Here is a 19,092-nt window from a genome sequence, read left to right on the forward strand (position 1 = left end):
ATGCCTTCACTAATTTGTGGGACAATTATTCTTAAGTACTGGGCTGTTCCTGAGAACAAAATGCTCAGATGAGCAGAGAGCTTCAGACAAAAAATGTAGCCATACTGTAATGATTCCATAGGCGTTACCCAACTTTTCATTCCTCGATTAATTCGCTTTAGAGCACAGGTTTTCTGAGTGAAGAGAGAGTGGAGTACGTTGGATTTCAAATCCAATATCTTGATAATACTATATTGTTAACTAAATTTTAAGCATCGAATCCTTCCCAGTTTTCACACTTACCTGAAAGGGAATGTGATCTAAGATTGACACAAGCGCATGGTTATCCAGAGCAGACAAAGTCCCTTTTAGGATACTTTGAGCTTGATCGTAGTCTCCATGTGCATCTTCGGCTGATGCTATCTTTTTATCCTCCCTGGATTAATTTAAAAGTGAGAATCATGTTACGGATAAGAAGCCGCTCTTTTCCTTTGTCTTGGCAGGAGCTAGAAAGAAGTACTTTGTTGTTTTTTTTTGAAAGCCTTAATTCTAGATATTGTTTGCTGGGTTTCTACCCTCCTGGATGTTAGCTGTTCTGGAAGCTTTGCTGGAAAAACCCAGAGCTGTCCTGCCACCTTCTGCATGATGCAAGGCAGAGTCAGGGGCTTTGGTGTCAGAGCCAGGGTCCCGTCTTCGTCCTGACAATATTGCTATATGCTCTGGGGAAATGACCTAGTCCCTCTAAATTTCAGTTTCACGTAGGGTTGTTTTTGAGGATTAAATGAGAAAGTATGTTAAATGTTCGGTAAGTGGTAGCAAGAGTAATGATGATAATAATTATCTGCCACCATGATAAACACCCATCCTTCCCTGTTTACCTTCTCTATTAAAATGCATAAATATTTCTACTAGTAAACCTCTAAATATGGTTTCTCGCTCCTGTCTCTCTTCCATGAACACAGATTTAAGTGTCTATCCTGTCTTTGTCATTAAACACTGTCTGTGTCTATCTCAGCTTAGGCTGCCATAACCAAATACCATGGACTGGGTGGCTTTACAAACAGAAATCTGTGCTTGCTTCGGCAGCACGTATACTAAAATTGGAACGACACAGAGAAGATTAGCATGGCCCCTGCGCAAGGTTGACTTGCAAATTCGTGAAGCGTTCCATATTTTTGAACTGCTTTGTAACTAATCAAGATTAATTAATAATTAATATCAGCACTTCCGCTTTTACCCATGAAATAACATTGTGCCCCACAAACTGACATTTGGCGTTTCAACTGAGAATGTGAGCCTTTTTAAAGCAGGAAAGAAGATGTTGATGTAAAAGAAAGTACAAAATAAATTGAGCTTTTTTTTTCTTTATAAATTAAAAAAAACAACCCCCCCCAAACTCAGAAATTTATTTTCTCATAGTTCTAGAGACTAGATGTCCAAGATCAAGGTGCCAGCATGATTGGTTTCTAGTGAAGGCTCCCTCCTTGGGTTGAGAAACTGCCACCTTCTTGCTGTGTCCTCACCAGAGCAAGCTTTCTAGTGTCTCTCCTTATAAGGGCCACTATTCCCAGCATGAGGTTCCCACCCTCAGGACCTCTCCTAAACCTAATTACCTCCCAAAGGCCCATTCTCTAATACTGTCATGTTAGGTTGGGCCTCAGCAGGGCCATCCTCCCTTTACCTTGTAAGTTCTCAGTGCCCAGTGCAGTGCTGCCCTGGGGACAGGAAGTCACATTGTACTGTTGCCTAATTAAGTGACCGGTTCAATCTCTGAACTTCTCAGAGTGACACAGGAGCTCCACTAGTGTGAACTGCAGACATGCTAAGTCAGAAAAAACCTAAGGTTCCAGGATCACCTGAAAAACTAGGAGACAGCAGCACCACCACTGTTCTCAGAAAGAATAACACTTTCTCTGGTGGCACTTCAGGGGAAATGATTCCACTCTAGGCAGTAGAGCGTGGTGGTTAAAAACACAGACTACAGAGTTCAGATGGCCTGAGTTTAAATGCCAGCTCTACCACTTCCGAGCTGTGTGAACTTGGGCCTCAATTTTCCCATCTTTAAAGTGAGGATAAGTAGCTTTCTCATAGAGTGGTTGTGAAGATTAAATGATGCATGCACGCACACACACACACACACACACACACAGTCTCTCACACTCGGTGAGTGCTTAGAGCAGTCTCTGGCACACAGTAAGTGCTATGTAAATGTAAGCTGTTGTTATTATTCATTTGGGGAGACAGGCCTGTGAATGTGTGTCCCTGTCATCTGCTTTTCTGCATATCTACAGGTGGACCAGAGCCCAGGATACTGATGCCAGCATGACTCCCACTGATTAAGCACATTCCTTTTTTTTTTTTAAATTGAAGTATAATTGATTTACAATATTGTGTTAATTTCTGCTGTACTGCAAAGTGATTCAGTTACACATATATACATTCTTTTTTATATTCTTGTCCATTATGGTTTATCACAGGATATTGAATATAGTTCCCTGTGCTATACAGTAGGACTTTGTTGTTCATCCATCCTATATATGCTAGTTTGCATCTACTAATCCCAAACTCCCACTCCTTCCTTCCCCCACACTCCTCCCCCTTGGCAACCGCAGGTCTGTTCTCTATGTCTGTGAGTCTGTTTCTGTTTCATAGATAGCTTCCTTTGTGTCATATTTTAGATTCCACATATAAGTGATATCATTTGGTATTTGTCTTTCTCTTTCTGACTTACTTCACTTAGTACAAGAATCTCTAGGTCTGTCCATGTTACTGCAAATGGCATTATTTCATTCTTTTTTCATGGATGAGTAGTATTCTATTGTATATATGTACCACACCTTCTTTATCCATTCATCTGTCAGTGGACATTTAGGTTGTTTCCATGTCTTGGCTATTGGGAATAGAAGCATATTCCATTCATGAGCATCTCTCATCTTCAGTCTCTTCGGACAAATGAAAAGGAGTTAGTATTCATCTCTAGGCTCTCGGATTAAAACGAATGTGTGTTTTTCTGTTTTACTTGTCTGTGAAGTGCTGAGGGGCATACACACAATTAAGGAATTTATCCAGGGGATGATATTTGATTCCAATTTATCCTACTTTTATGAGTTTTGCCTTTTTTCTTTCTTTTTCAAGAATCTGTACAGCCAAGCCAATTTTAGTTATTGATGAAAATACATACTGTTATCATTTTAGGTTGTTAGTCAACACACTATGGTCATTTACTTGCAAATGTAAAATTTAGGGATGGGGAAAAAAAGACTTTGATCTGGACTATTACAAAAGTCTGTGTTTTATTGACCTCAGCTCTAATTTTGCAGTGAATATGTAGATGACTAAGAAAGTGGAACTAAATGCTGTTTGCCATTCCATGTGGTTTTTCCAGTTGAGAAGTGGCCCAGCAGAATCTGTGCATCGTGTGATTATGTTTTTAATAACAATAGCTATCTTTCATTGAACACGAAATGTACCTTTTGTTGATAAATAGTTATCATGTGCAAGGCATTTTATATATACATGTATGTTGTTTTTGAAAAAGACATTTTAGCCATGCCAGGGTATCTGCTTAGGATGTAGGAAGTAGACTTTACCCCTTTTCTCTTATATCTATTGGAGTTTCGTTGCTACCCTAGGAGCAGAGGGAGAAACCCTCCATTATGAATCCATCTGTAACCATAAATTTGCATAGAAGTAGAGGAGTTTCCTCTGAGGAAAGGGGCCCATAATGATGCCTTTCTTTTGGAATCCAAAGTTGTTAAACATTTTTAATTAACTTACGTAGCCTTCATTTTTTCTTGCCTGCAGGGAAGAGCAATGACACTCTTGAGAGTGAATCCATCGCTACCAGAGTATATGTGTCTAGTGGGTGAGGTTCTGTCTCAGGGCTGGAGGCTAAAGGGAAGCTCTGGTTGTGAGACCGTGAATTAGCTGACCTTGGAAGCACATAATTCCAGTCCAAACACTCTCACCAAGAGCAGTGTGTGTGTTATTGAATAAGGGACCTTATCCCATTTGGCACCCAGGCCAGTGTCGTCATGGAGTGCTCCTGTCTGAGCTTGTCTTTTAAACAAGGTGCTGCATTTATCAAACCTTAAGGAATGATGACAGTCTAAGGATGTTGCTAGGAGTTGTACCCCAGCTGTGGTGGAGGCACCCAGGACCCCAGTTTCAGTGACTGTGGCACCAAAGGCAACAGGAGCTGTTGGTCTTTAATCTTTAAGAGGAAGAGTGCTCTCATTCTTACTTGGGTTAACGTTTTGGGCATGTTAACATTTCGGAAGAGGGTCAGGCATGTGATTGTGTGGTCCCTTATGCGGAGTTTGGCCAGCCTCAATTCTCAGTCATGAAGCTACAATGACCCAGGGATCTGCTGGAGCAGTGACATGGCATTTACCGATCAATAGGCCATGAAGAATTGGACAAATTATTGATATTTTGACATATTTGTTGTAGGTTGTCAGTATACAGTATTTTCCTCAATTTTATGATTGTTTCAATTCAGTAACATTTAAGTATCATAACTGAGGTAAAGGAGAAAGAGCTTTGATTGATTTAGTGCCAGAATAATTATGATGTTGAAATTAAACTGATGTTCCCTAAGAGAATGATTGTCTGGGTAAGCACACCTCTCATATTGTCTATTTATTAAGACACAAAGTGCTCTTTGAAACATTTAAAAATGCATTACACCCAGCAAACAGAAGTTCAGGACCAGATGGCTTCACTGATGAATTCTAACAAACATTTAAAGAAGAATTAATACTAATCCTTCTCAAACTCTTCTAAAAAATAGAAGAGAAGGGAACATTTTCAAACTCATTTTTCAAGGCCAGCACTACCCTGACAGCAAAACTAGACACTACAAGAAAATAAAATTATAGGCCAATATCCCTGATGAACATTGATGCAAGAAAATCCTCAACAAAATATCAGCAAACTGAATTCGACAGTACATTAAAAGGATCATACACTATGATCAAATTGGATTTATTCCAGGGACACAAGGATGGTTCAACATCTTCAAATCAGTGTGATATACCACATTAACAAAATGAAGGATAAAAATCATATTGGGCTGGCCAAAAAGTTTGTAACATCTTACAGAAAAACCCAAATGAACTTTTGGGCCAACCCAATACAGTCATCACCGTAGATGCAGAAAAAGCATTTGACAAAATTCAACATCCATTCATGACAAAAATTCTCAACAAAGAGGTATAGAGGTAATGTACCTCAGCATAATAAAGACCACATATAACAAGCCCACAGGTAACATCATACTCAATAGTGAAAAGCTGAGAGTATTTCCTCTAAGATCAGGAACAAGACAAGAATGGTCACTCTTACTACTTTTATGCAACATAATATTGGAAGCCGTACCACAGCAATTAGACAAGAAAAAGAGGTAGAAGTCATCCAGATTGGAAAGGAAGAAGTAAAACGGTCTCTCTTTGTAGCTGACATGGTATTATACATAGAAAACCCTAAAGACTCCACCAAAAAACCTGTTGGAACTAATAAACAAATTTGGTAAAGTTGGAAGATACAAAATCAATATACAAAAATTAGTTTCATTTCTATATACTAATAACGAACTATCAAAGAGAAATTAAGAAATCAGCCCCATTTACAATTGCATCAAAAAGAATAAAATACTGGGTATAAAGTTAACCAAGGAAACATAAGACACCAATGAAAGAAATTGGAGGAGACACACATAAATGAAAAGATACTCTGTGTCCATGGATTGGAAAAATTCATATTGTTAAAATGCCCATACTGCCCAAAGTAATCTACAGATTCAGTGCAATCCCCCTCAAAATTCCAATGAGATTTTTCACAGAAATAGGACTAAGAACCCCCAAATTTGTGTGGAACCACAAAAGACCCTGAATAGCTAAAGTAATCTTGAAAAAGAACAAACTTGGACATATCACGCTCCCTGATTTCAAACTATAACACAAACCTACAGTAATCTAAACAGTATGGTACTGGCACAAAAATAGACACATAGATCAATGGAACAGAACAGAGAGCCCAGAAATAGACCCATGCCTGTATGGTCAACTAGTTTATAACAAAGGACCCAAGGATATACAGTGGGAAAAGGACAGTCTCTTCAATAAATGGTGTTGGGAAAACTGAACAGCCACATGCAAAAGCATGAAACTGGACCACTATGTTACCCCTGTTGACCTGAAACAAATAACTGCCAGATATTGCTCTAGCAAAGATGGGTTTATTTGGGATCACAAGAGAATTGTAATTTGGCTTCTGCAACCATGGCGAGCCATATGCAAGTCCCCACACAGCAAGGGAGGAAGAACACTTTTATAGAAGGGAAAAGGAAGTAGGGAGGGTGATGGTAAACAAAGAGTTCATGGCTTTTCACTGGCTGAGTCCTGCCAGGAAAGAATAGGGGTCTTACTTCCTGTTGGGCTCTGCTATCATTGCAGGCCATGAGAGCTCCCCATGCTAGTCTCCCAACTCTATTTAATTGAGGTTTCTGTTTATTCATTTTGTTTACTCCATACACAAAACTGAACTCGAAATAAAGACTTGAATGTAAGACCTGAAACCATAAAACTTCTAGAAGAAAACATAGGGGATAGGCTCCTTGGCATCTGTCTTGACAATGAGTTTTTTGGATTTGACACCCAAAGCAAAGGTAACAAAAGCAAAGGTAAACAAGTGGTACTACATCAAACTAAAAAGCTTCTATACAGCAAAGGAAACCATCAACAAAATGAAAAGACAACCTACTGAATGAGAGAAAAGAATTACAAATCATACATCTGATAAGCTAATATCCAAAATATACAAAGAACTTATACAACTCAATAGCAAAAAACAACAACAACAAACCCCCCCAAACCCAGACAATCTGATTTTAAGAAGGGCAGAGGACTGAAGTAGACATTTTTCCAAAGAAGACATGCAGATGGACAACAGTTACATGAAAAAGAGCTCAATATCACTAATCCTCAGGGAAATGCAAATCAAAACAACAATGAAATATCACTTCTCACATGTTAGAACGGCTATTTTCAAAAAGAGAAGAAGTAGCAAATGTTGACAAGGGCTTGGATAAAAGGGAAACTTTGCACTGTTGGTGGGAATGTAAATTGGTGCAGCCACTGTGGAAAACAGTATGGAGCTTCCTCAAAAAACTAAAAATGGAACTACCATATGACCCAGCAATCCCACTTCTGGGTATTTATCCAAAGGAAACAAAACATTAACGCAAAAACATCTGTACCTCCCTATTCATTGCAGCGTTACTTATAATAGCCAACACATGGAAACAACATGATTGTCCATTGGTGGGTGAATAAATAAAGAAAATAATGGAAAATTATTATTTAGCCATAAAAAAGAAGGAAATCCTGCCATTTTGACAATATGAATAGGGGCCTTGAGGACTCCTAAATGAAATGAATCACACAGAACAAGATACCATAAGATCTCATGTATATGTGGAATCTAAAAACAAACAAAAACTCTGAACTCACAGATACAGAGATTGGTAGTTGCCGGAGGTGGGGTGGAGGGATGGGTGAAATAGGAGTAGGTGGTCAAACTTCCAGTTATCAGATAAATAAATCCTGTAATTTACAGCACGGTGACTATAGTTAACAATACTATATTATATATCAATATTTGGAGGTTGCTAACTATGCATTGTTATGGATGTTAACTAAATTTATTTAGGTAATCATTTCCCAGAATGTACATATATCAAATCATTATCAAATCATTAGGTTGTATACCTAAAACCAATACAATGCTATGAGACAATTATATCTCAATTTTAAAAAATCCACGTGTCATCTCTCCAACCTCTTGCTCCCTTTCCAAGGCTGGTGACAAATAGCAATTGTTGCTGGCTCAAAGCTAAAGAGAAATTGTAAAAACTATTTCATGACCTTGGGATCAGTTGATAAGTTTGAAAATCATGCTAGGAAAGAAGTCATTCCCTTTTTGGAGCTTAACAGTAGACTCTGATACAGAGTCTTCTGTCCTGACTTTTCAATTAGAACCTGAACCTAGGGTAAGTAACCACCACTTCCTCATTTGTAAAATGGGTTTTCTTGTTACCACCCTTTACTTACTTTATAAGGATTTCCTAAGGAGTCACTAGACTGCTATTCAAACGAAAGAAAGCTGGAAAAGCTTCAGGAGAGGAGTTCCATGTAATTATTACAAGCATCTTTCTGAATCATACTGTGCTTGTTGCATTGAAAAAATGCATCACAAATATTGATTTAGGATACCACTTATAATAAAGCTGTTTAATCTTTGAGAAGAGCATAGAGTGTGCCCATTCTACCAATATGATTGAGCCTCACGAAGCATCCTGTTGGCCCGGAGTAGACAGACGATGATGGGATCACTCTTGTCCCTGAGTTCCCCACGGCGGAACGCTTAAGTTGTTTGCTTGTTGAAATAACAAAATCTAAATCAGTTAAAATGTAGTGCAGATTTGACCTCCTCTGGTTCGCAAACGTAACCACATAGAACATAACCTGAGCTGGATCTTAGACACCATGGTTTTTATGGCAAGACTTGTAGGATAGAAATGAAAAAGATACACGTACCTAACTAAGTAAAGCAAACAACCTAATTGTCAGCTGGCAGTAACTGGTGTTTCAAACCTAGTTGTGTTCTTTTGTGTCTACTGAGCCCATGATAATTTGACAAATGATTGTAGTAGAATATATATTAATTCCAGTCTCTCTTTATGGCCACATGTATTGAAACAATTGAAAATCTTAAACATTTGTCTTTTTGGAAATAAACTGAAACGACCTAGTGCCAGATAGTGGAGAGAAATGTCCATTTTACCTTTCGGCATCATAGCATGCATGCAGCTGAGAGGGTCCTGGCCGGGGACTGAGCTCCACGAGAAGAGCTGCAGCCCTGACCTCTGTCTGACATACACCACGCATCCCTGTTCCTCTGTATAACCTGCTTGGTGAAGAATCATTTGGTAACAACACTTATTTACTTAACACATAATTTTGAGCACCTGTAACGTGCCAGTCACTGTCACAGACGTCAGGGAGCACAGTGAAGGGAAGTCCGCGCCTTCACATGTGGTGAGACAGACACTAAGGCGATCAACGCATAATGAACCATCAGGTGGCCCTAATGCTATGAAAGAAAGTAAAGCTGCTTAAAAGAATAGAGAGCTATACAGGGTGCTGTTATTTATCAGGGGTCAGGAACATTCTCTCTGTGATGGGGACGTTTGAGCAGAACACTGGAGAACGGGAAGGGGCAGCATGGCCACCTGGGGACACGGCATTCCAGGCAGAAGGGGCAGCAAGTGCAAGGCTGGTGTTTGGTGAGTTTGAAGAAATGCCAGGAGGTGCCTGTGGTGAAGGCAGAGTGATGTTGGTCTTAATCATCCTCATGAAAGTAACGACGAGAAAGAACTGTATTTTCTCAAACCCAAGTTACGTCCACAGGTCCATTTCCTTTTATCTATTTATGTATTTGTTTTAAAGCTGTGAGTAGGCAGTTTGATGAGGGATCAGCATTGCACTGTTTCGGGCATTTTGCTAGTGACGTCATGTGGGCAAGCTCCTGGGATGTTCAGACCAACCCCATTGTTACCCTCATCTCTCCACGCATTCGGAAGGACCGAGGTGTGGAAGCTTTACATGACTTCCCCACGGTCCCAGAGCTGGCAGCTGTCGGAGCCAGGATCTGCCCAGGCAGCCTGATTGCAAGGGCGGTGCCCGGGACCCTCAGAGCTGGCTTCACACCAGGCCCCTGTGAGCCTGAGACCTTCAACTCTGCACTGTCTAGATTCCTTCTTGGAATATGGGAAAAGGGACGCTTTGGGCCACAGCCTGAAAACGGATGCGGGGCACAGTTTCCAGCCTTGGTAATTTTGCTGGGGGCTTATTCTGCATATCTTTCCCTGTGGGGAATTAAATGATCCCTCTTAGGGGAAGAAGCGTATAGCTTTCTGCAGCAAGAACTCTGGCTGCAACTCTCTGTTATATGTTTGGGAAAGGGCCGTGATATAAATTAATACCAGCTTGAATACACTTTGGACCGTTCGTTGTCAGAGTTGGAGGAATAAACTTCATTGGTCAGAGTGTGCCCCAAGGTGTGGGCACAGCAGACTGGGATCCGGAAGCCATCCTTCTGCAGGGAGGATAAACAAACAGTACTGGCAGAGATCGAGGGTTGTCGTGAATAGGTTCCTGAATCTCAGAGCAGAAGTGAAGCTCAAAGGATGGTCCAGCTCTCTTAACATTAGATCGAGGCTGGTTCAGAAAAGTTAGCTGCCAGGAATTAAAAATACACTGTGCTTATGATATAATGCCTGCTGTTGAAAGCTGACATTATGGGCACCTGCTGGTGAGATCGAGATTTCTGGTGCCTGTCAGCCCTGTGGAGAGAATGACAGGAGTGGTCTAGGAGAGCTAGATGTCCTATGCCGACAGGTCCTCTCTCTGGTCCTTACAATGTCTGAGGCAGAAGCTCTGATTTTGAGTGTTCACATCACTGCCTGACTGGACATTGGAGGGTATTTTCAGATAGCACTCTGTTATTTCTTATTTCTGAGGAAAGATGCCTTATTTGAGACATCTTTTTAAGTGCCGTGGTTGTTTTATTTTCCCTCAAAGGAAATAATTAAAATCCACTCTATTTTTGAATCTGGAGTGCCATTGGAAGTCACATTCACTGATTTTGGCAAGCATTCTCCTACTGTTAGGACTTTCCATTTGCTTACTTGGTACTTTTTGACATGAGAAATAGGAAAAGATTTGTTATTAAGTAAAAGTGTTCTTGAGTCACGTGTAGAGCAGTAAGTAGCATACATTTCAGAAAGCAAAGACTTTGTAACTGGGCCTGACTTGCTTACAATAGATAATAAACGACACAATTCAGGGCAAACAAATACCAAAGATGAGGCATGTTAGGTTTTAGCGCATAACAAAGAGCTTTCTTCATATCAGTGATTTGAGGAAGGCTGTGTCTGGCTTCTTGTCTATTACTTTATAGGCACCACCAAAGCTGAGAAGATAAACCAGATACTGATTACAAGCGATACTTCCAGATATTAATCACAAGGGACTTTACTTATAGACCATTTGAATTATTTTTCCAATATTGATTTGGAAATAGTGATGGTATTAATTCAACATTTTTATTGTTATGTTACTTTGCCTATTAAATGCCTCTAACATTTTGGCTTAATGTATTCAAAGATTAATTATGATAAATTCCAGGAAGCTGAAAAGATGACTAGTTTCCATCTTGATTATGGTCTCTGGTGTTGAAACAGAAACTTGAGAAGTTAGTTTTACAAAAGAGAATAAATAAAAATATTAATCATCTTCTAAGTATTCGATTGGAAATTATATCAAATATTAATGAGACCCTTCCATTAATTAAAACATTCTTATTATTTTTGAATTATCAGATTTCGTAAGATTAATAAAAAGTTTTCTATGCATTTTCTATGTTAAAAATGGGTAAATAATAACTTCTTAGAAAGTCTTGTTGTTGTTGTTCCCTCTCACATATTTGGCAAACTCAATCACCGGTATAAATAGACATGTAAAAATAAATAAGAAAGACTTCTGGGTAGCCAAGTACAGTAACACAAAATCCACATGCCCAGACTAAAGTCCTCTTACTCATGGGTAAGTGCTCTGGCTGTCATTTACCGGCATTTTCTTTCCATTTTACACTCAGAACTATGCTTCTCTTTTTTATCCATCCCTCAGAAGATTAGAAATGGGAAATCAAAGCAGAGAAGAAAGAGAGGTGACAGAGGCAGGTACAGTACCTTCAGTAGAAAAGCAATACCTGAGAGCTAAGTGGGAAGGAAAGGCAAAATGATAGTAATATTATTAATATCTATTTGTGATGATATGTATAGATCTGCCTGCACATCTGTGATGATTTTAGGTGTCAACTTGACTGTGTTTTTTTTAATCCTGTTTTGTGTATTACTCTGTGATTACCTTTTTAAGCTAGTGAATTAATTTTTCTGAGCTTTACAATTCATGTAAAAAAGCAATATTGGGGGGATTTGGGGAATGGTTAAAAAGGATATAATGATTACAAAAGTGCACTATAAAATAACACACAGGAAGTATAGAATTTTGAAAATATAACAATTGACTGGTCTGTGGTGGAAAGTTGCCATGACTTCAGGTGTTTATACAGGTATGATTTAATCTCCCCAATATGGAGTTTCACCATCTATATTTAGCATTTTTCTTCCTGGCAAGGATTTTAGAAGGTTGTCACTCACTTTATTTTCAAAATAAGATATTAGTACTTCATGTTCTAAAATCCTTCCAGGATAGGAATCTCTCCAGGTAGAGGAAGTATTTAGCTGTAAATAATAGATGTATTCATCCCCAGCCAAGTATGTGGATTTTGGCTAAAATGCACCCATGTGTCTATTAAAAGTTATATTATGGTAGATCCCTGATATGTGACTTCTAGCATACTGCTTTATAAGTAGTTAGGAAAAAAACAAAACAAAAAAAACTTTACTTAAATATCCAGGGGGTAAATTTCCACTGGAAAATAAATTTCTCAGGATAAACTTTAAAACTACGTTAATTAGGGTTAAAAAAAACTAAAAAAATACTACATAGTGATTCCTCTAGGTATTTAGACTGGCAGAGTAAACCTTTCTTGCTTTGAAGACCAAATAGTTCAGTTGGTTTTAGCATGGTGCCAAGAAAATCGAGTGTGAATTTAGCCCAGGCCGGCCAGTTAGCTCTGTAATCCTACAGAATGACATTTTTCAAGCGCCTGTTATTGCTTTAGCAGGAACCAGGTAAGAAATGGAGACAGATTTGCAAAATTCTTCCTCCTCCTCTTTTTGGGAAACTAAATATAGCATGTTGAAAAGAGGTCACAGATTTCATCTTTGTACATGACAGGGTATTTTTCAGTATGTGAATTATAACATTTCCCATTAGAAGTTTAAATGTCCACTTGAAACATTTTTTAAGCCTCTTTAATATTCTTGAATCTACAAAAAGTTGGACTTCAGGTGGAATTAAGTTCTGCGTAATTTAATTAAGTTACTTTATATAGCTAAAATTATTTTACATTATTCAAATGATAGTAGCTAAATAAGTTGTAGAACTTAAATATAGAAATTGTATAAACTATATGTTGATAAAATTGATAATTTGATTAAAATGTAACCTCATTTAGATAGAATTAACTGAATACATCCCCTGAGCACTGATACTGGAGAAGATTTAATGCTGCACTAGAGGAGATATTTGCCCAATGGATGACCCATCTTCAACTCAATCATTAATCTGAAAGTAATAGTTTTCTTCCTGGAAAACAACATTAGCTCTCTTTCCTTCGTAGGGAACTGAATAAAGTACTCTTTCTTTCCTTTGGCACAGAGAGTAGTTGCCTCACCCAGAGCTCAGAATGCCATGTAAACAGAGGAAGAGGTTTAGCCCATGTAAACCTCTGGGATAGCTTGGAAAGCATGCAGCTGACATTTTGCAAAGCTTGTTGGAGAAACATTCCCTCCTCAGCTGTACCGCAAGGTGGCTGAGTACACAGCTTGGAATTAGACATTTCTGCATCTGAATTTCCAGTCCACCATCTCCCGTCTGTGTGACTTTAGAATTCACACAGTACCCGCCCGTAAGCCTCAGTTTCCTCAACTACACAATGGAGGTAAAAATGTCTACCTTGCAATGTTCTGTAAATATGATATGAGATAATAAATGTAATAGATTTAACAAAATGATTAGCAGGTTTTGAGTAGTCGTTATGAGTAAATATTATTAGAATGTAATAATCTCACACTTGAACTTTCAGCACATGAAAAATTAGACTGAAAATAAAGATCCTTGCGCTCAGTAAACCAACATTCCATGATAGAATAGGATGGCACAAAAGTGGTGAAGTATTCATTAAGGAAAAAGAAGATGCTAATAAAAGAGAACTCCAGACCAAAATGGAGACTATTCTCTCAGCCATACTAAAGTGTTTTACCAGTTCCACTGTGAGAAAGTCATGCAAGTTTATTCAGAACCTCATTTTTATCCATTGAATACTTATCATAAATACTATGCATGGATACCATTTATTTGCTTAATGCATTCTAAGATATAGTAATATCTCTATACATATCCATATACATCTTACTCAGACTAGGGGTTATTCATTCTTTGCATTCTCAAATAAGGTTTTGGTTATCTCATAACGTGCCAAAACTTTTTTTAAATGAACCTTTTGGAATGATTGTACATAGATAACTGAACTAGATGGACCCTACTGACCAGTACAGTCAGGCTCCCTTTGCTAAGAGGGAGAAAACTGACGAGCAGCTTGAGTAGCTTAAACACCACAGACTTGGAGTCAGATATGCCTGAGTTTGGGTTCTTCATTTTCCACTTAGGAAGTTAGACAATATTCTCAAATTCCCTGAGATTTGATTTTCCTCTCTATAAACTGAATATAACTACCCCCAACAGTAGTTGTGAAGATTAGAAAAGGCCATATTATTTAAAAAGAGACTTTCTTTGGGGAGAGGTGTCTGGTTGTGATGTAACATTGCAAAGTGTTTGATGTAAGAATAGAGAAAAAGGGAAAGAAAAGAAGTGAGATGATCAGTGACATAGTTTATGTTTATTTACAAAAAGTAGATAGTTCACAGACACATATGTATGTTTTTCTGATATATTTATTTCAGTTTGGGAAATTGTTTTTGCACTGTTAAAGACTTTTGAGATAAAACAGATGTGGAGATATAAGGTGTTTTAATAAAATGTCAAATGTTTATCTCATTTCTATTTTAGGGAAAACTGTAAAATCTTCCTTACATATTATAAATTATCCAATTTAAAAACTATCCAGGTAGAACTACTTTTAAGTGATTTAACCTACATGGATAATGTGTGCACAGATATATCACTGCATTTTCACAGTGCTTTTATTAATGATTAATTTGTTATAAGTCCTATTACATTTATTAAGCCTTGCTGAGAACAGCCACTGTTCGCCTAACTTTGTATTTTGCCAACATTTGCTTTTATAATGTTCTTGATGTAACATGATAGGGTTTGTTTTTAGAAAATTAGGAGAGTTAAAAATAATTTTTTTAGCTAGTAGTTCACAAAAAATTATTACCTGTACCTTTTCCTAGTACAAACAGTTTCATAGATTGCCACATAAATGGACACTCCCACATGAATTTTTTAAAGAACTCTATCTTCTATGGGCCTTGATCTTTTGAGAATTGCAGAACAGCTCATACTCTATATTAATCCACATGAACAATATTTTAGCCAGTCTAACTGCTTGTGATTTCTGTGACTATTTAAAGAATAAATGACTTTTGTATATTGTGGTTTAATAGTTTAATTCTGTTAACAGGAACCAATTAAGTTGCAAATTTTGGTACCAGAATCTCTCTCTCTCTCTCTGCTTTAGAGTGTAAAACTTCTCCAGAAAAGGAAGAAGTCAGGTCACTATGGACATAAAGAGTGGAAGCTTTTATTTATATAAGGATAACTTCTGTTTAATATTAAGGTAGAGGTTTCAAAGTCTATTCTTACAGGACCCGGCGGGTACTATAAATGAAAAAAGTAGGGGGAGTGGGAAGCTCTAAGATAACCAGAGCTGTGGGGGACCATGTGGATCCAGAAACTGCATTCCCATGGGTCAGACAAATTACTTCTGAGATCTTCACGTGGTTTTTGAGGTGCTTGTAGATATCTTGTCTTAAAGCGTGGGTCACATTTGATTAGGAGGGCAGAGAAGGTCAATTCTAAGACTGGGACCAACTGTAAGCAAAGTGGGTCCCAGTCTTAGAATTGACCTAGACATCCTATAATACACAGTCCATCCCCCTCTAGGAGGATTATCTAGTCCGAAATGTCAGTAGTGCCGAGGTTGAGAAACCCTGCTCTAGATGAATGTGTGTGGTGGGAAACAGGGAAAGAGAAGATGTTATATCCTGCAATTTACTGTCAAATGCTTCAGCATAGGAAGTGCTAATTAATTTAATCTATACTCTAAGGTCGACATTTCAGATACCGTAGTCAGGAATACGCACGTTAGGAGTGGTTAGTCGGTGTATGAAAGTCTCTAAACAGAGGCCCCAGGGCCAGAGGCCCAGGCAGGCAGAGAGCTTCACTGTCTTTATTTCAACTAGTATCAGTTGCCTTATTAATTTTTATAGTTGATGTTAGCTATTATTTTATAATCCATGAAATGAGGGCTGATCAGTCTAGAAACGTTGTACAGGCATGGCAGCTGGGGCACAAACAAGGCACAGAGATCCCACTGACCACGTGCTGTGGACGACACGCTGGGCTCAGGTTTCTAAACCTGACCTGGGCTCAGTTGTTAAGCAGAGGATACTGCTGCTCAGCCCTGACCAGGTGAGTTGCATCCTGCCATTAGAAGAGTGTAGAGGGTGAGGAAAGTGGGAAGATGCTGGTCAAAGGGTATGGACTTCCAGTTATAAGACGAATAAGTTCTGAGGACCTAGTGTACAGCATGGTGATTTTAGTTAACAGTACCCTATTATATACTTGAAAGTTGCTAAGAGAGTAGATCTTAAATGTTCTCACCCCAAAAAAGAAATGGTAATTATATGATGTGAGGGAGGTGTTTGCTAACACGATGGTGGTAATCATTTTGTAATATATAAGTGTATCAAATCAACCTGTTGTACACCTTAAACTTACACAGTGTTGCATGTCAGTTATATCTCAGTAAAGCCGGGGAAAGAAAGAATGGTGTAGAATCTGCTTTAGGTAAATTTTCTATACAGAATGCTGTTGGAACATGAGAAAGGATAGAGAGATGGGCCTCTACCAGGCTTACAGAACAGGGGGCATGGTTGTTTTAGGGTCACATCGCCGTTTGCATCGGTGGCAGAAGCAGCTTTCAGTCTTGCTTTCATTTTGGTGTAACTCTGAGTGACAGAGGGAGAGAAGACCTATAGCTTTAACTCCCTCTAGCCATTGGTTTCTACTGAAAACTACCAAAAAGAATCCATGGTGCGTTAACAATGCGTTTAAGTTGTTTTAGCAGAGTCAGGTTACAGGAAACCTTGAGAGTGAGGCACAAGAATGTGTTCAAGCCAGGAACTTGATGTGATGGGAAGTTGCACGTAGGGGATAATTAATTACTAATGTCTAAAATGAAGAAGGGGAAAAATTGATGGTAAGAAAACCAGTGGGAAAGCTCTTAAAATAATGACATGAGGTGTCAGGTGATGAGAGTTAAGATTCTGTTGGAATCAGCAGCAATTGAGAAGAGACAAAATCAGTGAGACACATGAAGGCATGAATAAGAATAGCTAAAATGTATAGTTCTCTGTTTTTTAGTTACCGTGCTTACCCCTTTTCATGCATTATGTTACTTAAACCTCGGAACAGCTCTAAGATTCTAGACATTATTGTTACCCCCATTTTTAGGTGAGAAAAGTCAAGCACAAGAGTTTAAGTGACTTCCTTAGGGTTACAGCATTAGTAAGCGATGGGCCACATCATTTGGGATTAGCACAGGTTTGCCAGGTGAGCCTCGTGTGGTGGTGCCAGTTTCCAAAATGGGTCTGTAGGAATGGAGCCAGTTTCCATAGGGAAGGGAAGAGGGTACATGTGGGCTCACCAGACCTGAGAGGGCAGAAGGTAGTAGGAGTTGTTGGCTCATGGAAGATCTGCCAGAGGACCCGTCAAAACTGAGCCAGAATAGACACAGCCCAAGTGATAATTTCACGAAGTTAAAGTGTCCGGTGTTCCTGGATCTGCGTGGGTTTCTTGAGTAGATTTATTTAACGTTCAGTGCTTCAGTAATTCTAGATTTCAACTGCTGATGAATTTTGGTTTACGAGTTAGACCCTTTGTACTCCAGAGACTTGTGTCAAGAAAACATTTAGTCATGATTCTTAAACATGCGTATATGATATTCATACCTACTAAGAGGCAACATTTACTAAAACCAGGGCATGGCTTTCTCCTGATTGTAATCCCAGACCATTTGGGTTAACTAGAACTCATAGTTTCTAGATTATTGTCTTGATAGCTTCTATTCCTTGATTTAATGCTTGACCTCACAAACTCAGAGAGAGAGTCTGTCTTCCTTAGAATTTTAGGAAAGACAACAGGTTAATCTATAATCTATATATATTTATAGATTAAATTACTTAATATAGATCCTTGCAAATTCAGAATGGGAAAAAGGAGTAAACCTTTCATCCCACCTTTCATCCTCAGGTCCAAGCACTGAAAAGCCAGTGGATATTCTCAGGGATACTTCCTGTATTGTCTTGGAGACTTTGCTAGACATTTTACAAAGAACACTTTATTATATTTTTCTCATGAATGACCCCCTCTTCTTTTCACTTCCCTAGCAACCTACACTTCTTTGAAAGATTTGATCCATGCAGTATCTTTTTGAAGCTTATTTTTCTTGCGGGAGTAGAAGCTTCTTGAAGCTAGGGAACCTGTTCACAATATATATGTCTGACATATTGCAGGAACTGAGAATTTAAACAAATTCCAGTTCCTGTGTTAAATGATACTGGGACCAAGCAAAATGTATTATTTTTGTTTCACTCCAGGAAGCTAAGACCACAGGCCAACTAAAATGGTTATCGTATGAACACGAATAGCTTGCTCCTCAAACTGCTTCGAAAACAGCTTATCAGCCCTCATCTCGAGACCTCACTTTACTGTGGCCACCAATCCCAAGTTACTCTGTCCTTAATTCTACCCAATCCCAGCTGCTTCTCTGCTTTTCAAAATGACCTTGAAATCTTTTGGCGCGGGTCCTATAACCCTATAAATAACCGTCCTTAATTTTCTCCCTTTGGTGATTCTAAGATTTTGTCAAGGTAGTGTTCTTACTTGCTGCAGTAAATTTAGGAAAATTATCTTCTTTGGATCAGTAAGTGTTTTTGGTTGTCTTCATGGGGGCTTTCAGCTGAGCTAACAAATCTTTATTAAATGGGCAAGAAATAACTACTGACATTTCCACTTAAGGGATGTGCATGCTAAAGCTCAGAAAAGTGAAGTACTTAATTAAAGTAGGTAGACTGTGGGTTCAAATTCATTCAGTATTTCTGCAAAGCACTATTTG

General features: G+C 38.6%; 1 long non-coding RNA gene and 1 other non-coding gene across 4 annotated transcripts in view; both read left to right on the top strand.

The window, feature by feature from the left end:
* The window catches only part of LOC114899939, a 254,687-nt gene that overhangs the window by 87,162 nt on the left and 148,433 nt on the right, over nucleotides 1-19,092 (top strand). The gene's annotated exons all lie outside the window — the stretch shown is intronic.
* On the top strand, nucleotides 1,050-1,156 carry LOC114900212. Its single transcript, XR_003794814.1, has one exon. It is a non-coding gene; the product is annotated as a U6 spliceosomal RNA (small nuclear RNA).

The sequence above is a fragment of the Monodon monoceros genome, unplaced genomic scaffold (genome assembly GCF_005190385.1).
Source record: "Monodon monoceros isolate NGI ecotype Baffin Bay Population unplaced genomic scaffold, NGI_Narwhal_1 Super_Scaffold_18, whole genome shotgun sequence".
Lineage (NCBI taxonomy): Eukaryota > Metazoa > Chordata > Mammalia > Artiodactyla > Monodontidae > Monodon > Monodon monoceros.